Below are 7023 nucleotides of genomic sequence, written 5' to 3' on the forward strand. Positions count from 1 at the left end.
CTAAATACTTCTCTCCCTTTTCTCTCCTCATGCAGCTGCCAATTTTCAAGCCTCCTCTCACGAAGGCCTTTCAGATAAGTGCGAGAAAAAAAGATGAAAGAAAATGGTTTCGGCAATCAGGAAGCGACCCGCAATGAAAAAGAGCTCATTCTGATATGAAGTGGAAAGACGTGGTAGCAAAGTACAAGGAAAGAGGCTAGTGACCGTAGAAGGAGAATGCTCGAGGTGAGAGAGAGAGTGCTCGAGATGAAGGTGCAGCAGAGATAGTGGGTCGGGATGAACCTCGAAAGTTGGCTGCATGATCAAACTGAACATGTTGGCGCTGGTGGAGCTTCAGGACAAGCAGCCAGAACACAGAGTGCCGCTGCAGCCCTGTATAAAAAAAAACCCCAACTTCCCCTCCCCCCTCCCCCCGACCATGTTCCTTCTCCTCACCGCCAGTCCGTAGAAACTGTGAGGGTATGCTGCTGTGCACTGCCCACTCCACCCAGTGGAACATCCCCCGGCCAACCAAAAGTTTGCATTACTTTGAATATTTTTAGTGGCTTTCCTCCCTTAATAACCTCTCCAAACCACCCGGACTACTTGTCAAGTTCTCTCCTCTTTTTATAATCAGTATAAAGAAGACTATGACTTTTAATGAGAATGACTATTTCCTAGAAGCAGCTGTGATCAAAGGGGTGTGCTTACAGGAATGAGTCAATCAGGGGGGTCCTCTCAAGGAGAAACAACTTCATGTACACTGTACCCTGCAATGATGAAACTGGTTTCAAAGCTTTCTAAGTGCCACTCCTGGTGTGCCTTCTAATCGCGCCCGTGGTGTCGTGGCTGTGCTAATCCATCGGCAGTGATTGCCTCAGCCCCCCGCCTAAAGGTCTCCCTTACTCTCACAGGGATGGAGCACACACGCAAGCAGCTAACATGAAGAACACTTGGTTTGGCTGAGTCTGATGAGTCGAGTAAGTGCGCCAGCGAGACTTCTAAAACGGCCAAATGCAATTCTACACCCATCCTGCACTGCCGACCTTAATGTGAACAATCCTGACACTGCAGGCTGCCTTGTTATGGCTCATGAGCCTATGGCTCAAGGGTAGCGGGTCCCACAGAAATACAGCTTTCAATCCCACGTGTATTGTCTGGTCTGGGAAGGTTTCCCTTGCGCAGCTGTTTAACAGGTAAGTGTTTCTGAAAGGCGAGAGGTCACGACCCTTCGCCATCACATGGATTTGGTAAATGCACCTTTAGTCAGGAGAGGCAGAGAACTCCTTTAACACGCACCATGGAAAGCCCATTGCGGTTTATGTACGGGCGCCTGGTCCAAATTAGGGATATGGTTCCCATCTATCACCGCCACACAGTTAGGAGATCCATTGGCAAAGCATCCACTATAACTTGACACTATGTAATTCACCAGTTCACACCTTTGTAGCCAGAGCTTAGTGATTGCTTGGCTACTTGATCACAGCACCCCTCACGTAGATTTCCACTCCAAATGTGATTCCGATCGACGTAGACTGTCTGCGTTGCAAGTTCCAGGAGCATTGTCACTCGTTTCTCACTGTGAGGGTTCTCTATCTTGGTATTTGCGCTTCAGAGCAGGGGAAGCAGGCCAAAAGTTCCATGAATAGTGCGCCTTACACCGCAAAAGTTTGTAGTCCACTGAACGTCCCACACTGCAACCTATGCGATGCTCACGTCAGCTGCTTGTTTCCGGTGCGCCAAATTCGGAGTTCAATCTAGAACTGCCCATAACTAGCAGATGCCCTAAGCGCAGGCCGCAGTTTGACAGAATTTCTGTGTCCTGTCTCATCACTCTCAAGCGCCTCTCGCAGCGCCGCCTCTCCTGGCTTTGCAGGTCCCGGTTCAGTCTTGACTAGCATACCGCACGGAAGGCGCGAAGGGTTTTAACAAATGTCCCTGATTGCTGTTTGACTCAGAGGGTCCGTGCGCGTGGAATGGCGCTGCACAGTCTCACCAGGAAAAAAGTGTCAAAACAGTTGGGCTGTTTGCTTTACGGAAAAGGGAGGTGAGGCTACCCAGACACCCCCAGCGCCAATGTTGGTTTTCCCTCAGGCCTGGGCTCAACTCAGCACTTCCAATGGGCAGGGAGAGAATGCCGGAACTATTGGAAGCTACCACAGTGCAATGCGTTTTCACACCTCAACTGCTAGAACAGGGCCTCATCCTCCCTGATTGAACTAACCTCATTATCTCTAGCTTGCTTGCATATATATACCTGCCCCTGGAAATTTCCACTACATGCATCTGACGAGGTGGGTATTTACCCACGAAAGCTCATGCTCCAAAACGTTTATTAGTCTATAAGGTGCCACAGGATTCTTTGCTGCCTTTACAGATCCAGACTAAGATGGCTACCCCTCTGATACTGAACTCTTAGTGATATTCATTGGGAGTCAGGCACTGAACTGCCATCTGCACCTTGGAAAACCCACCTCTGTAGCTGGCAGGCCACCATTAGGTTCCTAAATCTGCATTTAGACACCTAAATAAATGGCTTGGCTTTTTGTGAATGTGTTGGGCACTCATTGGGGCCCATTGATTTCAGCCTCCACTGATGATTATGGTGCCCCAAAATGACCTTGGACGCCTGGTTTTGGGAATCTTGGCCACAGTATTTTCCTTTGCGCTGGAGATTGAAGGGAAAGGCTTCTCCTCCCACAATAGGAATGAGGGCTTAAGGGATGTGTAAAAGATAGATGAGTGACCTTAAGAACTGCACCGGAGGTAGTTGGTAGTGAATAATTCTTTGGCAACTCTTGATCATATGCCGGCTGCATTATTCCAAGAACAGCTGTTACAAAGAACTAGTCAATGTAGAGATGTTCAGTGTATTCCCTGGTGGGGAAACTAAGCAGAATCTGCTGACCTCTGTTATCTTCAGAGGCTCATTGTTTAGGAATGTTACTTAGGGGACACCGCATCATCACTCAGCTAGTTGTGACCGTCTGGGCTGTCCAGCGCTTTCGCTCCTACTGATGATTTCTCATTTCCTGGAGGAAATGCGTTGCAGAGAGAATTGTGAGTAACTGAGAAATGACATGCTGCGAGTTTCCTTCGCCTTGCGACCTCAGTGCCTAGAAGACATGTTAACAGGGAGATGGGAGGGGAAAAGATTAGTCAGAGGAAATCTGGGCCTTCTTCAGCAGGAGTCACAGCTTAGTCAAGAGTTCAGGAGTCGAGCTCATCCCACTGATGTTGGGTGAATTCGGCCCAGGAATCGGGAACTGCATCCTTCAGTCGGATTAACTGCTGGCCCTAGATGCACAAGCCTCAAAGCCTGAGAATGTCCCTATTGGTAATGTGGCAGTAAAAGAAGAAAAGCAACCTGTTTATCTCCAGGTGCATTGTTTACTTCTGTCTCTAAAAGGGCTCCTGGGAGGGATAAAGGTTTATTCCGGTGCTTCCTGGAGATGCTTCCAATTGACATTGCAATTACATGAGGTAAATATAGATTATACAAGTGTTTTGTTTTGCTTTGAATGGATTCCTACCAAGGCTTTCCTCTGAAAGTCCAGACCGGGATGGCATGCAGATGCGGAATTCCTTTGGAATGTAACCCTCTAGAGTTTGTTCATGCAGCGTGCTCTGGCTGTATCAGACAGCATGTTGCATCTTGGGTTACTTGCTTCCGCTTTGGTTTGATTTTGTTCTGCTTTAGTGACAGTTACCAAACTGCAGATTAGATTTTGGAATTTGATAGTCATTTTGTACTGGGCTCCAATAGGCATGTGAACAGGTTTACTCCTGGGATCCAAGGAAAACATGCATGGCATTGAATTGATTGGTGCAATACGTGACTTGAAAGAGCTAAGGAGGGGGTAGGAGAGTCTGAAGATGTAGGTAATGCAGGTGGTGAGCAGTGGGTTTGTAAATCAGCCTGGAGCCCCCCGCCTTTGCTTCTGCAGAATTGTTTTCTTGGTTGAACAGTGTATCAGAATGGAAAAGAAATATTTGTGTCCCTCTGAAATGCTTAAGCATATCGCTACATAACGCTGTGTGGAATGTGCATGGAATTAATTATCCATGGATTGTGAAATACATTTGAATAAATCAGAGGAGGTGCTTTCTGCTACAAATCCTCCAAATGAAATTAACATTTAGATGCTTGGTCTGTGAATCATTTGGCGTAGGGACAGGATGACTTTCTGGTAATTATTTTTAATAGGTGAAGTCTATATTTAAAAGCAGGTAGCTTTGACTGTGACAATTTGAACCTTCAGATTGTTAGTATACATTTGTGGCTGCTTTGCTGGTTTAAACATTTGTAGTTCTGTTGGGATGGATTTGGCCCTCTCTCTTCTCTACTCAGGCTTTGAAAATACCCCTCTACCTTGATATAACACTGTCTTCAGGAACCAAAAAAATCTGACCACGTTACAGGTGAAACCACATTATATCGAACTTGCTTTGATCTGCCGGAGTGCGCAGTCCTACCCCCCGGAGTGCTGCTTTACCGGGTTCTATCCGAATCCGCGTTATAGCAGGGTGGAGGTGTATTTGTATTGCCAAGGGTCACTGCTCCGTGCCCATTAGAAAGCTGGAAGTGTTGAGCTGAAGGGAGTGCTGTCCTGGGGAAGTGGAGGGATAGCGGGTCAGTGTGTCCTGACTAATGGCTACTTGACGGGTATTGTTTAGAGAAGCTCTTGTGGCTCAAGGCTCAGAGGGGTCGCTGTGTTAATCTGGATCTGTGAAAAGCGACAGAGTCCTGTGGCACCTTGTAGGCTAAGGTGATTCACACTCTGGACTGGACTTGGGAGATCTGGGTTTGGTTCCAGCTCTGCCACAGACTTGCTGTGTGACCTTTGCTCTGTGCAGGGGTCACTTCCCCAGCTGTAACATGGGGTGCGGCCTTTCTTCTCTCACTCCTTGTCTTGCCTGTTTAAGCCCCAATCTTGCCACCCCTTATTCCCATGTCAATGGATTTCAGATCAGTGACACTCCCCAGTAGTTAAGCACGTGCATAATTGTTTGCAGGATTGGGGCCTCAAATTGTGAGCTCTTGGAGTCGAGGACTTGCTTTTTAGGCTTCTGTGCATCTCCTAGCCCAGCAGGGCCCTCCTGGCGGTAGAGGCCTGTGGGCATTGCAGTAATAGAAACACACAAAGAGGGTATCCTCTCTAAAACGCTAGGGGCTTCCTCGAAAGAGAAGGATGTTAAAAGGCAGAGAGGGTTTCCCTGGTGATACGTTGGTGCATGCTTTTGTGCTTACACTTAAAATGATCAGTTACAGGTAATGAAATCTTCTAAGCCCTGTCAGAGCAGCATAGTTCTCCTCCCCTCTGCAAGTTACTGCACAGTTCAGAAAGGGAGATGTGCCTGATTTATTATTGTTTTAAAAACCTTTTTAAAAATTATACTGGGAATTAATTAGATTCGAGCAGTCACTTGAATTCTAAAATCATACACCAGCTGTTCGTGCAACTTTGATTGTGTGCAGAAGGCAGAATACTTTTCCTCATAATATTTACTTCCGTTGCCATCCGCTCCCACCCGTGTTGACATGGCAGCCCTAAAGAGCATCACCTATATCAATAGTATGCATAATTTATGCTAATATCTGCCAAGCCATCTGTTGCTTGCTTTTTATTGACTGACTGAATGGCTCTTATTCAGTGTAATTATTCCACTGTACACATCCCTTTTATCCAGAAAAAATGAAGTCAATCTTTCAAGCACTCTCACTTTTCTCTGCTTTCTTCAACAAGTATGTCTGTACGTGTGTGTGCATGTATATTTTTAAAATTGGAATCAAAGCCTTCTGCATGGTTTTCTGTCAGCGGAAATGCTGCTTGGTTTACACAAACGCAGAGTTCACAGTTTCTTTTAGTACTAAATCTAAGGAAAGCGGCTGTAATGAAATTGAGCACTGCTCAACGATTCCCGGTGTGTGTGCATCCTCAGAATCCAATCGTACATGAAAGTTAGCTATCTCGGGAGCTGCTTCTTCATTGCTTGTGTTCAACGCATTTTTTTGGACTTCTGTTAGCTTCCAGGCTGATTTCTGTTGTTGGCCTCAGTACTCCACTCAGTCACAGTTGTAAATTGTGAATCTGTAAATAATTACGGCTGGGGGCCAATTAAAACACAGTCTCTGTTTGTTTTCCCTGAACTGTGGCAGAAGGAGGTGAGTTGCATATCCCGTGACCCCTGCAGCAAAACGTAGCTTTTGTTTAACTGAGGGTGGGTCAGACTTTCACAGGAGCAGACGATAGCAGTATTGTCCCACACTTCAGACGTAGTGAGCGCATGATGATGGAGAAGTCAGAATGCATTTCTGATTGCCTTATGTGGCAGACATTCATCTTTGTGATCAATTTCAGGGTTTCTAGCGTCCGCGGGCAGCTTCTATCCGATGTAACTAAGTGCAAGAATCTGTTACCTAGGGGAACATCTCATTAGGGTGCTTTGCCTGTTTGTTCTCACTGCTGTTAACGATGGAACTGCCAACAATATCAGCAAACGCTTCTGAAAGTTCTTATTGGCCATAAACCTACTGTGTCTTAAATCCTTGGCCAGTAAGGAGTTCTAGGGGTTGCATGTGTCTGGATGGGTAGTGGCTCCTCTGAGTACAGTAAAGCAGTGAGAAAAGGTGTGTTCCACCACGATGAATCTGGCCCCAGGATTTCCAGTAAAGACTTCTTTTGGCTGGGATTTCAAAGGAGCCTGTAGGCATTAGGTGCCCATCTCCCTTATGCCACTTGGAAATCTGACTCTAGATCTGCCATAACTCTTTCATAAAAAAGGCGGGGTGAGATTTTCACTTAGGGGAGTTAGGAGCACAAGTCCCAGGGAAAGTCAGGACGGCTTGTGCTCCTGATTTCTTTAGGCGCTTTTGAAATCCCCCTTTCTAAAGCCTGGACCTGATGCTAATGGGGGTTGCCGAGTCACTTGCTTTGCTGTAAAGCTGGTATGAGACCAGAATTGGGCTCCCTTTTCCAGGGCCAGCTCCAGGATTTTTTCCACCGCAAGCAGCAAAAAGCGCAACCCCTCCCCCCCCCCCCC

The 7023-nt window shown here is 46.7% G+C and overlaps 1 protein-coding gene across 5 annotated transcripts in view; it reads left to right on the forward strand.

Annotated features, from left to right (window-relative positions):
• SIPA1L3 (signal induced proliferation associated 1 like 3) overlaps positions 1 to 7023 on the forward strand; it is a 133883-nt gene that overhangs the window by 54392 nt on the left and 72468 nt on the right. The window contains exon 1 of one of the 5 annotated variants that reach the window (XM_032795636.2): positions 3042 to 3360. The exons of 3 other annotated variants lie outside the window; for them this stretch is intronic. The gene's annotated coding sequence lies outside the window, so the exon portion shown is untranslated. One more of the 5 variants, XM_032795637.2, reaches the window with a different exon arrangement.

The sequence above is a fragment of the Chelonoidis abingdonii genome, chromosome 11, assembly GCF_003597395.2.
Source record: "Chelonoidis abingdonii isolate Lonesome George chromosome 11, CheloAbing_2.0, whole genome shotgun sequence".
Classification (NCBI taxonomy): Eukaryota; Metazoa; Chordata; order Testudines; family Testudinidae; genus Chelonoidis; species Chelonoidis abingdonii.